Genomic DNA, 21995 nt, shown 5'->3' on the forward strand with positions numbered 1-21995 from the left:
ATGTTCACGTATTTTGTTATAAAATCAAGTAGACTCCAATCTTCCATTTACTCAGTGTTGCTGAAAATTTTAATAGAATCAAAAAATAGAATTACAGTGTAAACAATTTTCTTTTGGTGATTGAGAACATTATATATCTAGAAATCAATGTCAATTTCAAAAGTTACTAAAAGGGAGACAGGAGTTTTAGCTATGCAAAATGAATAGGATTTTAATTTGTTTCCTTTCTTAATCAAATTCTATTCTGTCTTCTATTGTTTCAGTGCTAGATTGAGAAAGTTAGGAAGACCTAATTTAAAATTTTTCCTCAGACACTTACAAGCTGGGGATCCTGCTCAAGTTAACGAATTTCTCTCTGAATCAGTTTCCTCATCTATAAAACTAAATACACTCAATGATTTACTTGTTTTATTTCTAAATATATAATCCCATGGGGTATAATTTATTTACATATAGGTACAAGGAAAGACTGGACAAAAGAAGTACACGTGAGAAATCTACCTCCAAAAAAATGGATAATATGAGATAAAAATCTCATGAATGAACTCTATCTCATAATCCTTTAGGGAGGATTTCTAGACAAAGTTATAACTATGATGAGGTGATCAAAACTTTGCCTCAGAGTGACAGAATTTTGAGTGCTGATAGTCTATCATTTAGAAGTAACTGAATTTCTCATGTAGTTAGCAAGAACAATTAATTAAGATATGAAACTGGCACCTTAATCTAAGAAAAATTGCCTTAGGGACTATACTACCCTGTAGCAGCAAGCACCCCAAGCGTCCTCAGGGTTTGCTGCCAACACAGGTTCTTGGATCTGCTTTGATAAAGGAAAGCAACTCAAAATGGGTTAACAAGCCACTTTAATCAGTCAAACATGTATCGTTTACCTTGTTCAGGGGAAAAAGGTCAGCACCCCAAACTTCAAAGTATACAGGCAGAATTATCAAGACAGAAACAGATCAGGTAGACAGATTTCCAAACTGTCCAACCATTACATCCATACCCAGTCAACATCTGGGTTTCAACATCTGGGTTTTTCAAAGCGGGGGGAGGGGGGAGGGTGGACAACGGCTTCCCAGAATCCAGATCAAATCCCAGAACACTTCTCAAAGTGAGCCCCCAAAACAAAGCTACACATCAAGGCTTATATAGCCTTCTCCTGGCTCAGAAAATGTAACAACCTTTTAGACCCACTGGCCAATCAAAAAGTATCTACTGAAAAACAAGCCTTCCACCCCAGGCTCCAGGTGCACTTTAGCCTAGGGGCAGGGAAGATCTTTAAAATTTACATTCCCATTACATACCCCTCCTCCCTCCTGTCTGCCCAAGATAGTAACCTTCTAAGCATGATCTTTGTGGTATCCCATGGTTTCTGCCTTGATTTGAGAATTTGTTTTGTGCTACTTTCCACAAGCATAAAAACTGCTGGTTGAGACTCTGTTCCCTAATGACAGGCTCTCCAGAGGGAATATATGGTGGATACAGAGAAATAAGACCCTTAATATTAATTAAAGGTCATGTCTCTAGTCCCCTTGGAACTCATTAAAGAATTAGCTATAGGTAACTAAACTTTCACAGAGAATGACATATTTCTTTCCCCCCCCCCCTTAAATACACATTTCTCCAAATGCTTTAGGGCTTCTTGTGATTTTTATTAAAAAAAATGAAACAAAACAAATAAACAAAAAATACTCCAGACATTCCAACAATAATGTTCAGACTTTGATATAGCTTACACATATAATATAGATTTATAATTCAAAGAACAACAAAAAGCCTAAGATATTATTCTATTAAAATCATTATAAAACAATTTATTAGTTTGACTCTATGAAGATTTTGTCTTTTGATGTTTTTCTTTTGCATCTCTAAGCATTCGTGATGGTGGTGGATTTTTTTCCCCTAGAGTGATAATGAGTGAATGAAAAAGTATATACAACAAAATCACTGTCATTTGATGATCTGTGTGTTTTATACCATGGGTTAGAAAGCTATGACACTTGGATCAAATAATAAAAAAAAAAATCTTGGTCAAAGTCCAATACAACAAATGGGCAGTAGGCCATATTTGATCAGCAGACCAAAGATGTCTGACTCTTTTGTCCCTACCCTCATAGCTTGTGTCAACTTTGGAATCTCTTCCCACCTTAACTCTCTGGATAAAGTCAGTCTATCACACATACATGACATTCCCTATCTATCCTCCATATCCACTCCTATGCTAACCCAGAGGTTATAATCAACTTAGTTTGGAAGATGAGTAGAAGGAAATGCTAGAATTAAAAGAGGTTCCATTCCCATATTCTATCCACCCAGGTCACTAAGATTTCTGAAACCCCATCAGACTAACATCTTCTACTCCTGGACATTGACCCTGTACATAATCTCTATGACTCTAAAATGGATCTAGCTGCCAAGGCTTTGGAGGAAGCTAGAGACCCAGAATGGCAACGTTCAATGAATTTATGTTTGTGGGATATTGGTCACAGGGTTTATTGATGGTTAAAAACTAGCATGTTTTGTGGTTTGTTGAAATATTGAATAATGATTAATTCTTTTTGGCTAGTTTGTAATTGTATTATATGACAGTTTAACAATTTTTCTAAATAAATATACAAAATATACATGAACTATAGCTCTGAATTTTTTCTTCTCACTTAAAAACTTAAGTAATTTAAAAAGTTACAGATTATATTAAACAGTGACTATATTGCCCATAAAATTGATTGCCTAGATTCTACCTGCCATCTTATATAATTTTCCTGGGGTCATCATCTTTGTAAAAAAGTATTTCTTGCTGGGAAGGACAAAGGGAGAAAGAATTCCAATTATCATAGAGTATATCAAGTTTTGCTTTTATACTCATTGTGAAAGAGGTGTTGATCCCTTATTAAAAAAAAAAAGAAAACATGCATTGCTCTCCATGGCATACTTCTATACTTATAATTGACTTGGGAAAGGTATCAAGCACACAGGGAGAGATTCTGAACTCAAGCTGCCTTGTTTTTCCATTTGAAGGATTGGTACTACATTGGCAAGAACACTGAATTTGAAGTCAGAGAACATAGGTCAAAATCTGGGTGCTACTATTTATCCCATGGTAACCTCTGACCTTGGGTAAATCATCTAACTAGGGTTCATTTTTCTCATCTGTAAATTCACAGTTATACTCAAAGGTCTAATACAATCCAATTCAACATTTATTAAATATCTACTATTCATAAGTCATACATACTAATACTTTGATAGTATACAACATGGTACTATTGAACAGACTAAACATATTGAACAGGAGACTATGCACTGGGGAACTTGACCTTTTCAGATACAGAATGGCTTCCCTAGAGCCCTATCTGACCTTTATGAGTATCCACATATCCCAGCACAGTTAAACATGCCCAGTTTGGGCTCATTTTATTCTCCATCATCTTCTATGTCCTCTACTCCTCCAACTTGTCCTGGTGGTCAAATTCTACCACCATAGTTAAATCAATTTTGACATTGCTAAAGGAATGCATGAGTCTATGCCCTTATAATTCCATTCACTGTCCAAGCAAATTTCCAGTCCAAAATAGAAATCCTTGACCACTATTCCCTCTACATGTATTGTCTTATCTCTTTAGAATATAAGCTCTTAAAAATGGATACAATTTTTTCGTATATGTGTCCTTGATATTTGTTCAGTACAAGCACTTAATAAATGAAAATACATTCATTCATTCATTCATAGGTGTACATAGAACTTGTCTTAGATGTGTCCAGAGGTGTTGGCTCTTCTTAACTATGTTCTATGCATACCTATTGGACATATAAATGACTAGGTCCTATAAAAGAACCTTACGATGCAATTGCTAATAGTTATTTGGTTTAGTGAGATTTGTGGTAGATTTGAAGGGAGACAATGATAATAATAATAAATAATAGCAGATACCATTTATATAGTAGTTGCTATGCACTAGGCAATGTGTTAAGAACTTTATAAATATCATATCAGTTGATCCTCACAATAAGTTTGAGAGATCAGTGCTATTATTGTCCGTATTTTTTAGATAAGAAAATTGAGGTTAAATGAATTGCCCAAGGTCACACAGCTAGTAAGTATCTAAGACCAGATATGAACTCCCATCTTCCTGACTCCAGATCCAGAAATCTATCCACTGTGCAATCTAGCCTCTAAGTCATAGGACATGGAATGAAATCCTTGTTGTAACTACTTAACTGACATTTAAACTAAAATTATTTCACCTTATTAGAACTCAAATATTTCACTTATAAAATAAGAACAGTAGATAGATGATCTTTCTTTAAGGCATTTAGGTGGTCCTATGGATAAAGCATTAGAATTGGAATTAGGAAGACCATAGTTCAAATTATGTCTCAGACACTTATTTAATGTATGATCCTAGGCAAATATCTTAATGCCTATCTCTGAATTTCCTCATCTGAAAAACAGGAATGAAAATAGAACTTAACTCCCTGGATTATTCTGAGGATAATAAGATATGTGTAAAGCACTTTTCAAAGTACTATAATAATACTAGCTATTGTTATTAATACTACTATTTTTAATATTATTATAGATAGTATTACTAACAGTAAGAATATTAAATCTATAACTCAAAGGGATTCCTAATGCTTATTTTTCAATTCAATGAACATTTATTAAGCTCGTATTATGTGCTAAGTACTATGTTAAGTGCTGAAGATACAAAGAAGTCAAAAGATTGTGCTGTCAATCTAATAGGGAAGACAGCATGCAAATAAATAAATACAAATCAAGCATTGTACAGACCAATTAAGAAATAATTAATGGAGGGAAGGTGTTAGAATGAAGAGGGATGAGGGAAGGCTTTCTGTAAAAGGTGGGACTCTAGTTGGAATTTAAAGGAAACCAGGGAGGTCAGGAGATGAATTATAGGAGGGGAAGCATTCCTGTAATACAGGACAGAAAGAGAGAATGCCCAGAGATGAGACATGGAGTGGGTTGTTCATGAAATATCCAGGACACCAGTATCACTGGATGAGAGTACCTGTGAGGGAGGAAGGAGATAGAAGACTGGAAAGGCAGGAAGAAGCTAAGTTAGGATAGGATTTGAATGCCAAATAGACCATTTTGTATTTGTTCCTTTTGGCAATAGGAAGTTACTAGGCTTTATTTAATAGGGGTGGGAGTGGGGTGACATGATCAGACTTTCATTTTAGGATAATCACTCAAATGGCTGAAAGGAGAATGGAGTGGTAGGCTATTGTAGTGATCAAGGTATCAGTTGATAGGGGCCTGCATTAGAGTGTTGAAGTGTCAGAAGAGTAAAGGGAGCATATTTGAGAGATGTTGCAAAGGAGAACTCTATGGGTTGTGTTAATAGCTTGGATATAGGGGTTGATGGGATGAGAGATAGTGAGAAATAAAGGATGACTATGAGGCAAATTTGAAGGAATGGGAGGGCAGTATTCCCTCTATAGTAATAGAGAAGATAAGAGGAGGTGAAGGGTTAGGGGGAATGATGAGTTCTGTTTTACATATATTGAATTTAGGATGTCTACTTGACATCCAGTTTGAGATGTCTGAAAAGCAGTTGGAGATACAAGATTACAGGTCAGGAGAAAGACAGTTTGGGGCAAGAAAGGTAATTCTGATAATCAGCAGCATAAATATGATAAATCCATGGGAGTTGAGATCACCAAGTGAAGTAGTATAGATTGGGTCGAGAAAAGGATCTAGAACCCTGACACCTATAGTGAGAAGGTATGATCTGAACGAAAGTTCAATAGAGAAGATTGAGAGGGAGTGGTCAGATAGGTAAGAAGAAAATCAGGAGAGATTTGTTGTGTGTCAAAAAAAAAACTAGCAGAACCCATTTACAGAAGCATAAATTAAGGTCTAGACATGTGAAATGACTTAATCCAAGGACATACAGCTAGTATTTTAAATTTAAAGATGGAATTTGAGCCAAGGTCCTTCAAATCAAACCTTATTTCTACTGCAAAAGTGGCCTAATTCATTCATTTATTGATTTAACAAACTTTTATAAATACCTAATGAATTCAGATAATGGTGATAGGTTCTGGAGATGTGAAGTTCAGATAATTATAAATCGTTTTTCAATTAGGAACAATTAAATTATTTGAGAGTAAATTATTACCACTACTTTGACTAAATCTAGTACTTCTACCCATGTGATTTCTTTTGTTTTGACTCACGATGAAATAAAACTTCTGTGAAAATAGTTTAGATTTTTTTAAGGTGGATTTTCTTTCTTCTTTTTCCTCTTTCTCCTTTTTCTTAAAGTGTGTTATTTATAAAGGAGTGTTCCAGTAGGCCGTTATTATTAGTCATGACTTAAACTAAGTAAATCTTTCCCAGAAATACTTTGAGATGGACTGAGATGAAAGTAATCAGCTGAAATATAACTATGACAGTAAGATGCCCCTCCACCTTCCCACCTCACCCCTAACTTCCTACTTTTAATAATACAATATATGATAGATGACATGTAGGTGCCAAACTCTCAATGTCCAAGGACTCAATAATGCTGAGTAGATGGCTAGCTTTTATTTGCCTTGTAGAACAGGAATTCTGCCTGCTAAGCTTAGGTTTTCCCTGTTTATTTGCAAGCCTGGAGCATGGAGATGAAATGCCATATTCTGATAAATGCAGTGATATTTTCCATTGGTATCTCAGAGGATAATTTGGCCCATGAGGCCAGTTCAGTACTCTAATGCCGTGTCCTTATTGAACAAATGTAAAATAATATGTTTTGTTCTCTTGGCATACAAATACTCCAACTGATCCATATTTATGAGTGAGATATCCTTTTAATTTTATGTTAAAAAATAAACATGAAATCCCTTCCTCTTCTGTTTTCACTGTCTAAGCCTCACTTAGGAGTATGGTTTATTGAGGCATGTATTTTTTAATCTTACATTCCATTATTGTTTTTATTGTGATTTTTATGTTGATTTTTATTTGTTGATTTGTAGCATGTTGTTATGGCTATAAATTTTATAATATATAATCAATGAATCACAGATCTGATTAAATATTAATTATTTAATTAAATTAATTAAATATTAAATATTAAATGCTATCTAGTCTAACCTAATCTTTTTCAATATTTTATATTTTTAATGCTCCTCCCACCCCCGCTTCATATTCTGCAAGAAACCACTGTTTCTAATTTTGCTTTTCTCCATGAAAGATAGGCCATCATCTTTGGTATGGGCCATTAACAAAAGGGCAAGGACAAATACTGAAGAGATACTAAAAATCTTAGTATAGGAAATGACCTCTGATGTCACTCCCCCAAGGATAGTTTGTTCCTTTCTGTAATGCCCAAACTGTGCTGGAATACTTCCAGTCACTCACTACTCCTATGGAAGATATACTCTATTACCTAACAGTTCTCCTTGCATTACAAAGAAGGGAGAAAAATAGATTATCTCATTAATTTTTTTCCATTCAAGTTTTATTATTATAATTGCACATTGTCCCCTTTGGGGTTTGGTGTTTCCACTTTCTCTATTTTGTTCTTTCCATTTACATTTCTGTAGTGCTTATGTATACTATTTTTCCTGGTTCTACTTATTTCACTTTTATACATGGGGAAAAAAAAAAGTCTTCCCATACTTTTCTGTATTCTTCACAATTGCTATTTCTTGTGACCCAGTAATACTGAATTAGATTCATATACCACAGTTTTGGGGTTGACTTGGGGGGATTTTCCCCCATTCTCTGATTAATGACACACTTATTTTTAATTATTTCTTTGGATACGACTCTTTTTCTTACAAAGGAGATTGTTTTTATTGGATTTCTATACCCAACAAAGGTCCTATACCCAGTGCCATTGCTTTATAAGCTTACAAAACCTTTCATTTGCTTTCATTTTTTCATCCTCTATAATTAAAAAAGACAAATTTGTGTTTATAGAATGGGAATACCTTACAGTACAAAACATTTTCTACATTCAAATTCATTAAGGCCTTTTATCAAAAACCCAAGCAATGAAAAATATTACAACAGAAGGTTTCAGGGGATATCTTGTAAAAGGTGTAATTTGTATAAAGACTAGATTTTAGTTTGTGGTAAAAAAAATGATTTTTCTTGAAAATAAAATAAAACTTTTTATTTTCACTTTAGCATATGAGTGTGTGTGTTTGTGTGTGTGCGTGTGTGTGTATGCTTTAGGTTTCCACAATGTATAAATATTTTCTGCTGTGGGAGAGTTACAGATGACAGTATCAAGGGATTCATATGTTCACATCTTTTTCTTATAAATGAAGTGTCTGATAATCCAAAAGGGATGGTTTATCATTATAAGAGTAATTACTCCCCTTCACTACAAGGCAAACAGGCTTTTTCTTCACATCATCCTCTCAATTGCCTATGCTTGCAGGGCTAACTTCGAGTCAACTACTTTTACTTCGTAGTTACAATGAAACTCATTGCTTATATTAGAATCTGCCTTTGAAAAGAAAACTCAGAAGGAAGCAAAGAAAAGATAGACAATTCTCAACATTTATCATATTGGTTTTCTTAAAATGAAAATCTATCGTTCCATATTTTGAATCCTCTCTTAGGTTCTGTGATGCACATAACATGATTTTTCCCCCTAATTTTATGCTTAAGTTCCAATATTGAAGTTTATGATATGTTTTTGTTTCTTTTCTCTATTCTGTATCTGTGTTCTGTTGTTTGAGTCTAAAATAAAATTTTGAAGGAAAAAAATAAAGGCTTATTCTCCTTCAAAAAAATCTGACTTTGCTATTTTGTCACTACTGAATGGTGTTAAGATAGAACTCATCTGCCCTTCTTCATAAAGGTAACCTAAACAAAATATGTGGCCTTTATGTATTTTTATGGTATTATTTCCTGTTAGTAGATTAATATTTTAATATCAGGTTAAATATAACCCTTCCCTTGGTAAAATTAAAACTAATTTCTTTTTTCTTGACAACTAATATCATAGAAGCCTAATTATCAACTGAAATCTCATCTATTCCAACCTCCTCACTTTACAGAGGAAGAAACTCTGTATGCCACATTATAAATATAATCCATTTTTGATATTTTTAAATTTTTAAAAATTGTGAAAATGCTCATTCATATCAATCATCAGGATTTCATTACATTGCTTGGCATATCTATCCATACAATCACAGGAACTAAAATTTGGTGGGAACTTCATGGGATTTCTAGGCCAACCCTTGTTTAACTTCTTCAACAAGTGGTCCTATAGCCTCTTCTTGAAGTCTTCTGAGGGGAAGCCTAGTATCTCCTATGGGTACCTGTTCCACTTTGAGAAAACTCTAAGATTTAGGAAATTTCCCTTTAAAGGAAGCTTAAATCTGCTTCTCTTCAGCATCTAATCATTATTCCTAGTTTTATCTTCCTATGCCTAGCAAAACATATCTTAGTTCTCACTCATCTGACAGTCCTTGATAAACTCCAACACAACTATTGCTTTTTCTAAGTAAAAGAAAAAGGTAATCAGGTGAATATATACTTTTCATTCTCTTAATGAAAGTCTGAAGGCTGAAATTAGAAGAATCATTACTTTTATGGTTACTACACAATAACCCAAAATAGGGAGACGATAAGGAAGATTCCAATTTGTCTCTAGCTAAACTGGACTTCTCAATTGAACCTGAAACTAAACGTGTTTTTCCATTTCTGTACATTTGCTCACATAATTCAACTTATCTGGAATTCCAGCCTGGTTTCTCACCATGCATCCAAATCTGACCCATCTTTCCATACCCAACTCATGGGTCTCCTTCTCTACTAATTCTGCTGTGATTGTTCTAGTTGCCATTAATCTTCCTACCCTTCAAAATGCTATTCATTTGCCTATTGTTGTGGATGGTGTTATTACCATAACTTACCACATCCTTCTGTTATTCTTTTGTTTTCAAACACTGTAGATAAAATAAGTACCTTTTCTTAATTGAATATATGTACTAGGATACAAACTCAAACTCTGAAAACTCACTGAAAGCATTTTCAGGAAAATTCCATTAACAGATGGGTCATCAGGTGTGATATATATCTCTTCCTGTTCCCACCTTAAAAAAATCTTCCATTAGATCATTCTATTTTATTATTTTTTCATTCCATATAGATTAGAGGTTATGTGTATTTGGTTCAGAGACAGATATTAAAAAAATGTTGTACTTAAAATTTTATGATTTAATGTTATAACTGGACAATTGTAGCCAACAATTCAGTCTGTGATAATGCTTCAGTTTCAGTCCAATTTATCTATAGCTCTCTGGACTATTTTAGGTTATAACAGTCACAAAAATATTATTGTTGTTATTATTATCACCTTTATTTCATTTATATAACACTTAAAAGTGTTTTAAAAAGTTTTCACACCAACCCTGTGAGAAAGTTGGTGAAAGTATTATCCTAATTTTTACAGATGAGGGAAATAAGAGTTGGGAAGTTTAAATATCTTGTGAAGTGTCATATAAACTTTGTATAAGACCTGGGGGTGGAAACCAGGTCTTCTAATTCCAAGTCCAATATTCTTACCATTATATCTCAAATATTATTCTTACCATCTTATTACTTTTTATGTGTGTCTGTCTTTTCCTACCTAAATTGTAAACTCTCTGAGGTGCAGGAGATACTTCATGTTTTACAATGAAGTATCTTGTTCAAAGTACATAAAAAGCTAACATTTTTCTTTAATTTATAAAAGCTGAGTATCTAACAATTTAACCATATTGAAGTCATACTCTCATTAATTTTAGTGCAAGAAGAGACCTTGTATTATCCAGCCCAAAGAAGAGATTATCTAAGCCAAATCTAGGATTTTACTGAGGAAACCAAGGGAGAGACAGGTGATACCACATAGTTTATTGGCAGCAGAGCAAGGAATACAATTAATGTGGTTAGATTCCTAATGCAATGGCCTTCCACACAACAATATGATTCAAATTATCCTTTTTGTGTGGAAATATAGCATTTCAATTCTGTTCAGTAGAATGCACTGCCTCTGCATCATTATCCCTCAAAGCCTTAAATCCCTTCAAGGATCAACCAAGTGCCACCTTCTCAGTGGATCACCTCCTGATCCCCCTCCCCAAGTTTTTAGTACTTTCTCCCCTTTCAATTAATTCTGTGTTTACTTATCTATCTTTGTTCTCCCCTGTAAAATCCTGGGTTTTGGGCACTTTTCATTTTTATGTCCTTGAGCATAGACAATGCTTTGCTTGGAGTAGATGCTTAATAAACATTTTTATAAGTGAATACAATTGGAATTCAATTAAATATGAAGTTATATCTCCCTTTAGCAGATTTAGTAATGGCAAGTAATTTGAATTAAACTTGAAATATTAGATAATATAGATAATTCATTAATAGCTTCATTGCTTATTATAGACTCAAAATTCTACCTGATTTAAAAAACATTGTTATTTGTATAAAAGAAAGCAAAGTAACTAAGTTCTGATTTCCCACCATTCTTTCTTACATTTGAGATTTTTACAAACTCAATAATTGTCAAGCACTGTAAATAATTATATTTCTTTTACTACTTAGTAGATTTAAGAAAATAATTTCATTTATGTTAGAATAAATCCCATAAGAAAAGAAGGGAAAGAGAAAAAGAAAATCTATTTGTGAGCTTCTTGATAAAAAGCATTTCTTTTTACTTTTCTTCTTTGGTATAGGTGTTGAGTCCCAAATGAAATATGTTTACACATTTTCAGTTATCTCTATAGTAGAAAACAAAATTATAAAAAATTATTTTAAAATGTTCAAATTAAATATAAATGTGGATGTTTCAGTGGGCAGAAAAGAGTAGTATTTTTCTTTCCTGTTGAATGCACTTGTTTTCAGTTGGTATGTCACATCAGGTTCTTGGATTAGATTGAATTAGAATATGAATGAAAAGCAAAGAGACTTGGTAACAATAATAACAGTTTTCATTTATAATTTTGCTTTGTGGTTTGCAAAGCACTCTGTTTATATCATATTCTTTGATTTATTTTTATCAATGGTGTATAATAATAAAGTGGCAGCATGGTTGCAACTGTTAAAGGGCTGAACTTGGTTGAATGAAGGAAAGATTTTAGAGAGGTAATGAACAGAGACTACCATCTAGATCTGGAGGAAAATTGATGCTAATGGAAGGAAATGCAAAATGAAATGTTGAGTATATGGAACAACTAGTAGTATAGATTTGCTATACTATGATGTTTGTGAAGGAGAATAATATGAAATATGTTTATAAAGTTAGTGGGAGCCAAAATGTAACAGGCCTTAAACATGAAATCATTTTGCTGCTTTTGTTGTTTTGTTTGTTTTTTATCTTAGAGATAACTAGGGAACACCAGAAGTTCTGAGCAAAGGAGTAACCTCTACCTTAGAATTAATATCTTGGCTGTTCTGCACAGGATGAACTGGAGAGGAGAGAAATAGAATCGAGGAAGCTGATTAAGATACTTTTACAGAGGTAAAAAAAATGTGACCGAGGGCCTAAACTGGGGAGAAGAGTGGCCATGTTAGAGGAGAAAAAAGAGAAGAGATGTAGAGGCAGAATCAACAGGATTGGAAGTCAGTTAGATGGGGGGATGATCAAGAGTGAAGTCTTGACTTCATATATATATCTATATAGATATACATAGATAGATATATAGATAGATATATATAGATATATATGTGCCAGGTTAAGAATTTTGTATTTCATTCTAGAAATTATAGGGAGTAATTAAAGGTGTGCGAGTACATGTATGTGTGTGTTGAGAGTTTGGAATGTGGTCAGATCTGTATTTTAGGGATATCAAATTGGTAGCTGTCTAGAGGAGTGATTAGAGAAGGGAAAGTCTAGGAACAGGGAGAATAATAAGGAGACTACTGCAGTATAATTCAGTATGATTCACTATATGCAGATAAGATTCTGAACTAGGTAAAAGTTTATGTGAGTATAGGGAAGGTGATGGAAAATTATATGTAGATTTAAAGAGTCTTGGCAACTGTTTGAATGAGGGAAAGACAAGAGTCAAGGATAACACTTAGGCAAGGATGCTAGATGATTGTAGGAATGATTGTGCCATCATCAGAAATATAGAAGTTTAAAGGGAAAATTATCTTTGGGGGAAATATAATGCATTTTGCTTTTTATGTGTTGATGTTGATATACTTACAGGGCATCCAGGTTGAGGTGTTCAACAGAATGTTGTAATAGTTTATAGTCATGAAGATTCAGGAAAGGGTTTAGAGTCTTTATATATAAAAATAGATAGATTTGGGAATTCTCTGCAGAGAGAAAATAATTGAACCAAGTGAGCTAATGAGAACTTGAAAGAGAAAGTGATAAGAAGGTTTCAAGATAAGACATTTTTTTTCTGATGAAGAAATGGATAGAGATGACATCAGATGGATATGAGAGTAATTGACCTAAGCATAGAGCTGAGCTAAATCTTACTCATTGACAAAAGTAAATGAGGAGAGAATGGTTAAAGAATAATTGGAATTTTGAGGTCAGCAGTAAGGAAAATGAGGAAGCTTTGATGACTATCCTGAACTTTCTCAGTAAAATGGCAGGGGTGGGGTGGGGAAGGAAGAAGACATCTGCTGAGAGAGATATGAAAACATTGCTGGGGACGTAAGAGAAGAGAAATTTTGGAACATTCACTCAAAACCATGGAGCTAAAGATAGAATAAGTCTTTGAAACTCAGTTTCCTTATCCTTAAAATAGGCACAATAAGAGTTGCTCTACATGGCTTATTGTTCTATTCTAAGGATCTAATGAGATAATGAACAGGAAGCATTTTGGAAAACTTACAGTGCTATATGAATGTCAGTAGTTAAAATGGTTCTTAAAAGCCCTAACTAGACCAATAGTATATATCCTGGGTCAGAACCAAAGTCAATATTTCTAACTTTTAACTTCACCTTGTGCCAGTGTTTATTGTTAGAATGATTTAATGGAGCAGGTGCTTCCGTTGCTAGGCAAAAAACACTATCAATCTAGTGATGTTCCTTGAAAAACAGCTATGAAGCAAAATATACTGTAGACCTATAATAAGATTTCAGAGTATTTATGTCAAGTAGAAGCAATGAAGCAGTTTTAGTTTTGTGACATTAAAATTTATGGTAAACAAGGGGAGACCATAAAATTGAAAGCCTTTTTTTAAACAAAAGATTATTTTTTATTTAAGGAAAATTAAAAGTATCAGCAAAAAAGTAATTATTTTATGTAAATTTAGAAATCGGGGCACTAAAGTTGTATTTGGAGAGGGTCATAACTATCATGTAAACTAAGAAAAATGAACTTGTAATATATACATATATATCTTATTGTACCCTCTTGAAATGCCTAACTAGCAATCTCCTCTCTGTCACTTTACCTTTGAAGACTTCATTTTCCAAATCTCTAAAATGGGATTTAAATGACACTTGCATCACTTGCTTTAGAGCCATTGTGAAATGTTTTACAAACCTTAAAGTGCTACAAAAACAGGAACTAATATTATGTGCTCCGCAACTGCATTATATCCGAAATCCATGTGTTTTATTGTCTCTTAAAACTCTAAACCCTCATCACTTATGTAATTTCAATGTAAGAAACTCAAAAAAGGATCAAATTTATTTTACAAAATTTCTTATTCAAATAGGATCTTAATCATTCTTTTGAGTCATAATGATAAACCTCCACCAAGATCCTTCTCTGTTACCTCAATGTGGCATGGAGATGACCCCTGAGCTTTTAAAGGCTGTGATAAAGAACACATTAAGCCAAGGGTCTGATGATACACAGAAAGTAAGGCTGTGTTCTCAAAATCAACCTAGGTAAGTTGAGGAATAATCATTCCCAGAGAGATGGCTGCCAGGTAATCTTTTTTTTTTTCCCCTGCCAACCATACACAGCCCTTTTATTATGAAATTGTCTCATACTTGGACTGCTGTAGACATACTTGATTTGCATAGATGGTTATTAACAACCAGAATCTTAAGCTATGAAAATTGGAACCAACCTAGCAACTAGGATCTTACTAATTTCTCTCAGCATTCCTCCTGAACTTTATGCGGGAATAAAGCGTGGATGTTCTTGTGTTATAATTGTTCCTATGTCAAAGTCGCCTGATGTCTTCCACCATTTAACTAATTCCTCACCACCTGTCAAGGTCTTGCTCAAATCTTTCATCTTTCATGAATCCTTCCTTTAACAGTGGAGGGGAAAGGACATTTATCATTCATCCCATTTGTTCGGTTCTTAAAAGTCATAATCTTATGAAGCCAGTCATCTTGAATTTGGATTTTTCCAATGAAATTATAAGCTCTTCAAAGTCCTTATTAAAAACATTTTGCAATCTAGTGTCACCCTTTCTTTTTAGTCTGATCTTCTGTTATTCTGATCTAGAAGTTCTTAACTCACGGTCTGTGGATAGATTTAAGGGCATGTATGAAATTGTTTGGTCAAAAATGCTTCTTTTTTCTTTTACTTTGTTGTTGTTCTTCAATCACTTCAGTTATGTTCAAGTCTTCATGAACTGTGTTTTGGGTTTTCTTGGCATAGATACTGAAGTAGTTTTGCCATTTCCTTCTCCAGCTCATTTAACAAATGAGGAAAATGAAGTAAATAGGATTAGGTGACTTGCCCAAGGTAACACAGCTAGTAAGTGTCTAAGATCAGATCTGAACTCAAGAAGATGAGTCTTCTTGACTCCTTGACTCTTTCCACTGTGTCACATAGATGCCTTATTTTTACTAACTTCTAATTAAAATTTATCATGTCCTTCAATTAGTGAAAACATTATTTGGAGAAAGGGTCCATGAGATTGTATCAGACTAACAAAGAGATATCCATGACACACACTATGCAAAATTAAAATTGTCTATTCTAAGTAGTACTTGGGCTGATATCCCTACCCCAGTTTATTATTTTTTGTTAATTGATAAGCTTGTACAAAGAAAAAAAAATTCCCTGCTTTTTAGATAGTTTACCTTTCATTCTACTTGGGAGAAGAGTGCTTAGCACAAGAGAAAAACTGATATATCTTTAGGTGGAAGACTCAAATTCAAATTCCTACGCTGACATTTACTACCTCAAGATCAGTCATTTATCCCTTCTGGACCTTTGTTGCTTCATCTATAATATGAGGGGGTTGGAAAAAATGGTTTCTTAGTTCCTGTTTAACTTTAAATCTATGATCTTATGTTGTGTCAATCCTTTAAAGTGCAATTTAAAGGATAATCCTTTTTTGAGGCCTTCCCCATTTTCCTCCTGACACCAAACTCCCTTCCCATTCTCCCAAACTTCCCCTGTACTTCCTACCTTGAGATTTCATGAAGATCTTTGTTCTGTTTCTTTCAAATGTGCTCTGCATGATTTACTGATATATTTATCTGTATTTTGGTGTTCTCTCCTAGATAGACTCTAAACATTTTGAGGGTAAGTCAAGAATTTTTATCTTATCTATAGTGTATTTTCCTCAATGCTAGGGATTTTCTTTTAGTTGCATCCAATCCTACACTTTTTTGTATGAGATTAATTAGCAACAATTTTGAATGATGTCTATATGATGACCATGATCTGAAGTAAGGCATGTCTCAGTTTTGCATTTGAATACATAGTACATTGTGCCTATTTTTCGTCCTCCATTTCTCTATCACAAAAATCACAGAATTTCATACTCAAAATAGTCTTACTAGCTATATAACTTGAGCTTTGCTCTGTTGTAAATACAATGAAACAAAAATGAATTTTTTTTCTTCTTTCAGTTTTGAGCTTGACTATGATGCAGAATTACCAAAACTAAAACTTTTTAGAAATGTGATAACACCACATGCCTATAAAAAGTATTACCTTCTGTGATAAAAATACTAGCCAAACCTTACTCCTTTCTTTGCAGAAGTTGAAGGGTATGTATGTGGAAGTTTGTATATGTTGCCAGACATACTTGGTTGTTTTTGCTGAAATGTTTCTCCTCACTATTTTGAATCTTTGTTTCAAGGGGAAATTCACAGGATTAGGAGAAAGGAACAAATGCATCTAGAATTTAAAATAATATAAAAGCAAAAACCATCAGTTGCTTAAAGTACTGACCAAGCTTTTCTAATATGGTCTGAGTGAAAACCTTGATCAAGTCAATATGCATTTATTAAATTCTTACTATAATCCAGACACTGTGATAAGTGCTGGGGATACTAAAAAGGCAAAAACCGTACCTGCCTTCAAGGAGATTAAAGTCTAGCAAAGGAGAAAATAGCTAAATAATTGTGTATAAATATGATATATACAGGAGAAATTGAAGATAATCTCAAAGAAAAGATACTAGCATTAAGGCATACTAGTAAAATGAGTTTTGAGTTGAAATTTGGGGGAAGTCAAGAATTGGAGGTGAGAAGGGAGGGCACTCCACGTATAGAGTGCAGTCATCACTAATGCCAGGAAGTGGAAGATGTCTTCTTTGAGGAACACCAAGGAGACCAATGTAAGTGGAATGAAATAAATGAAGATGGGGGAGTAAGGGGTAAGAAAACTTGGAAGTTTGGAGGAGAAAGATCATGAAGGACTTTGGAGACAGCAGTTACATGGTTAGATCTGTGTTTTAGGAAGGTTTTGTTGATGACAAAGTGGAAGATGGACTGGAATGGTGTAATAGTAATGGCAATTAAAGATTCCCCTGTATTGGCTGTGTTAAAAATTGATTGTGTTAAAACCCAGAGCTTGTTAATCCCACCTGTGGGATGGACTTGTTGATGTGAAAAGAAAGTCCTGAACTGGGAGGAGCTGGTGACGTAGATTTGGAGAGACAAGAGAGAGGCAGAAGACCTTTTTTTGGAAGCAGCACCCACGTGGAGGCAGAGAGAGAGACTAAGAGAATTGCTGGTGGCCGCTTTGAATTGCCCTGGACTTTTGAGACCTGCCCCCTGAGCTGCCAAGGACTGAGGAGACATGGCTGTTTTGCTGGTACTTTGTCTGTCTGTTTTGATGTTCTTTTGCCAGATTTGTCCACTGGTGAAAGACAGTCCTTTTGTTGAAGAAGTCCTGGAACCTGGCTGTTCGCTAAGAAGCCCTGAGACTGTCCTGCAGACAGAAAGTGAATATTGTCCACTGGTGAGGGACAGTGCTGTTGTTGCAGGGGTCTGGAGACTGTCCTGCAGACAGAATGAATACTGTCCACTGGTGAAGGACAGTGCTGTTGTTGCAGGGGTCTGGAGACTGTCCTGCAGACAGAATGAATACTGTCCACTGGTGAAGGACAGTGCTGTTGTTGCAGGGGTCTGGGAGCCTTTCTGTTGGTTCAGAAGCCCTGAAGAAGGATTTTCTTGTTGTATGTTTACAGAAATCCTGGGAGAGGGCTTTGCTAATGTGTTCAGGGGTTCTAGGACTGTTCTACAGACAGAGGATGAATTCATGAAGGGACTGGCAATGTATCTTATGGCCTTGCTAAGCCTTGTCTCCCCAGGAACTAAGATTGCTGAGAACTTGCCTCCTGTCAAGATGAAGAAAAGACCTCCATTTGGGTATTAAGTGCTGTGCTTAAACTTGATGTAACTCTGGGGTAGATTCAATTGTGATCCAGGGGTGGGGAACTTTTGACCTTATGTTTGGAAACTAATCTCGATTTGAGAAGAGGGGCTTTGTGGTGGACTTAATTAAGGTATAGCCTAGGGGTGGAGAAGTATTTAGAACAGAGACTTTGTAATTGATTGAATGATTGGAAGGTCCTGGGGTGGGGTAGTACTTGGAGATTATTTAATCACATTTAGTAAATGCTGTATTTGGAATGATGTCATGTTTTGATCTTCTCTGTTCTTGGTTGGTCACTGAATAAAATGGAGAGCACCTATGCTGGTATTCTGAACCTTGGGAAGTTGCCTTTCCTTGGCATTACATTACAAATGGGAAGAGAAAGATGAGGGGAAAAGACCAACCATAATCTCAATAGGCTAGGCCTGAGTTGATGAAGGACTGAACTGCAATTCTAGTGAACAATATTTAACCTTTCAGAGATGAAAAATGAAGACCATTTCCACAGATTAAAAATTGTATTCTATTTTTGGTAAACCAAATTCAAGGCTGAAAATATTTCTTTCACAAAGTACCTTATGTAATTTAACAGCAGAAAGACACTAGAATCTGGCTTACTGGTTTGTTTTTTTCCCCCCAAGATTGTTCCATGTTATTTTATTTAAGGGGCTGCCAGCATAGAAAATCAGTTTTGCACTGGTTTGGGATCCTCATCTATAATCCCTCACAGGCTTCATCATGTCCAGTAGTCTATTTAGTTGCACTCTACCTTATGTTAAAAATAGTGTGATAATTCCTTTCATGAAGAAAAAAAATGTCCCCAAAAGACTAGAACAGGTAATATGAGTATTGTCCACAAATAAAAACAAAACAAAAACTATATGGCAGATGGTTGAGCTTCAAGTGTTCAGACAAAGAAACAGGATTTGAGTTGCTATGGAAGAGATTGAATAAACTAATTAGAAAAAGCTTCTGTCAGGCCATTTGTATATTAATATAGTGTAGCATCTCAAGGCTTCAAGTAGATTTAGAAATGGCAGAGTACCACAGAGAAGGTGTGTTACTAATCACCTATCAAAGATCTGCTGTCAAGTGGTCCAGTGGTTTGGAGTGCCAGCTGCAGAAGAAGCCTTTTCTCATGGGGTAACATTTCTCCTTCCCTGAGGGTTTAATTTGTTTCTGACTGTGAGAGCATCATGCTTTTGGCACTGTGCAAATTAAAAATATTAATGAACTGAAATAAAAGTAAAGTAAAATGTTGTTTTTTATTAAATTACAATCAAAGTTTATGTACATATTTCAGACTTGTCAGCCTGTCACTATGTCCCTAGGCTCAAACAGTAGGGGAAAAAAATCCAACAAATTTAATTTCTCAGGGCTTATGGTTATTACTAATTTCATTTAGAAATGGGAGATGTTATGATTTCCTTTTTCAGTCCAGATGGCTACTATTTCCATGTTCACCCATAAGGGGAACTAGAAAAGGAAAGAACAGAAAAGATTTCAAAAGACTTTATTTTCAGTTTGTAATTGGTTTTGTTTTTGTCTTTGGTTTCAAATGCCATAGAAACTCAAAATTAAATTCAGCAGGTGAAGAATATCGATGCAAACATTGTTCAAGAAATCTGTGCCTGTAAAACTGGGGCAAGAACTCTCAGCAACTAAGACTAAATTGAGTGCCAAAGGGAAAACATTTTATATTCATGCATCATAATGACAGAACTCATGCCAAGGGACATGTTATTGGTTTATTTTCTCTATAAACACTTTTTTTCCTAGAATTTGGGGGAATTGTATAACTTTTACTTTGAAATATCATAACATTATGCTTTGTTAAATATGTCTAATTATTCAGGTCATTATTAATCCATCCTCCACAATCCATAAGTAGTAGAATACATACTTAAGTAAATTAATTTCGATACTAATTCTATTAGAAGTTTCTGACTTCATCATTATCTTCATCATAATTATTAAAATTGACCATTAATATTATTATTATTTTGCCCAATATGGGAAACATAGATATTATTTCTTGCTCTAATAGTATTTTATTTTTCCAATTATATGTAAAAACTATTTTAACATTCATTTTGGAAATTTAGAATTCCAAAATTTCTTCTCCCATCCCTCCCCTCCACTTCCCTAAAATAGTAAGAATTCTAAATAACTTATGTGCTGTCATGTAAAACATATTTCCATATTAGTCATCCTGTGCAATAATGAACAGACCAAAAGGGGACGATATGAAAAAAATAAAGAAAATGGACATAGTATGTTTCCATCTGCATTCAGACTCCATCAATTCTTTCTCTGAATGTGGTGAGCCTTTTTCATCATGAGTCTTTTGGAATTGTCTTGGATCATTGTATTACTGAAAAAAGCTAAGTCTATCATAGTTGATTATAAATTAATGTTGCTGTAATTGTACACAATGTTCGCCTAGTTTTCTCCCTTCACTTTGCATCAGTTCATGAATATCTTTCAAGGTTTTTCTGAAACCCACCTCCTCACTGGTAAAGGAAATTTTGAGATAACTATTACTGACTTCCCAAAAGAGTATTCCCTTTGCCAATACTCCTAGCACTACTCTGTTCCTAAGAGTTCAAGCTATTTGAAACACATACAAGACTACCCCAGGGAAACACACAATATAGAATAATATGGATGTAGATTTAAGTTTGGGGATCAATTGACACAATTAATCATCTCCCCCCATTTAAAGTAATTAACAAAATAATTCCTGATATCTCTCTTAAGCAAGAACATTTCTATTCAATCAATCATTAAATCAAAGTCATTAAAATAATGCATACCCTTTTATGACCTGTATATTTTCTTTTTTTTTTTTCATTTTTTTGGAGGGCAATTGGGGTTAAGGGACTTGCCCAAGGTCACAAGACTAGTTTTTGTGTTAAGTGTCAGAGGTCACATTTGAACTCAGGTCCTCCTGACTCCAGGGCCAGTGCTTTACTCATTGTGCCACCTAGCTGCCTGACCTGTGTATTTTCTGTAAAATAGAAAGTGAGTTTGGAATCCCAAATTACCTGCCTGCTAGCTTAGAGGAACAAGGAAGCTCCAGACCAACTCCTGAGAAGAAACCACTTGGGTAAGAAGAGGAGAGACCTCTGTGTCCACCCTCCCCCATGAACAAAGAACAACTTTAAGAACAACTTGTGAACTTTAAAGGGTGAAAAGATTTGGATTTTTTATTGACTCCTTAGTAGCATCTCCAGGATATTGGCGACAAGCAGCAGTGACTCTACCTATCCTCATTCAGTGTCCCTGAGAACTCTGGGGTACATGTAGTGACTGTGCAGTGAAGACAAGAACCTGTCAGTGAGTGTGGGTTAGGAGAATAGAGTTAGAGGAGGCGCAACACTGATACATAGGGAAAGCCACCCAGAAGCACTACACCGTGTACATCCATAATGCTCTGCCACCATGAGATTTCACCAGGGGTTCTTCTCCTCCAATACATAGTTCTAATCCTGCAGTTC

At 34.7% G+C, this 21995-nt stretch overlaps 1 protein-coding gene across 14 annotated transcripts in view; it reads left to right on the plus strand.

Annotated features, from left to right (window-relative positions):
* The window catches only part of PTPRD (protein tyrosine phosphatase receptor type D), a 2782277-nt gene that overhangs the window by 1095865 nt on the left and 1664417 nt on the right, over positions 1 to 21995 (plus strand). Inside the window, exon 7 of one of the 14 annotated variants that reach the window (XM_069090735.1) lies at positions 16389 to 16410. The exons of the other annotated variants lie outside the window; for them this stretch is intronic. The gene's annotated coding sequence lies outside the window, so the exon portion shown is untranslated. The remainder of the gene's footprint in view (positions 1 to 16388; positions 16411 to 21995) is intronic. 14 annotated transcript variants of the gene reach the window in all.

Source organism: Petaurus breviceps, unplaced genomic scaffold (genome assembly GCF_028583685.1).
Source record: "Petaurus breviceps papuanus isolate PSGF00001 unplaced genomic scaffold, PetGlider_PUasm1.0 187, whole genome shotgun sequence".
NCBI lineage: Eukaryota > Metazoa > Chordata > Mammalia > Diprotodontia > Petauridae > Petaurus > Petaurus breviceps.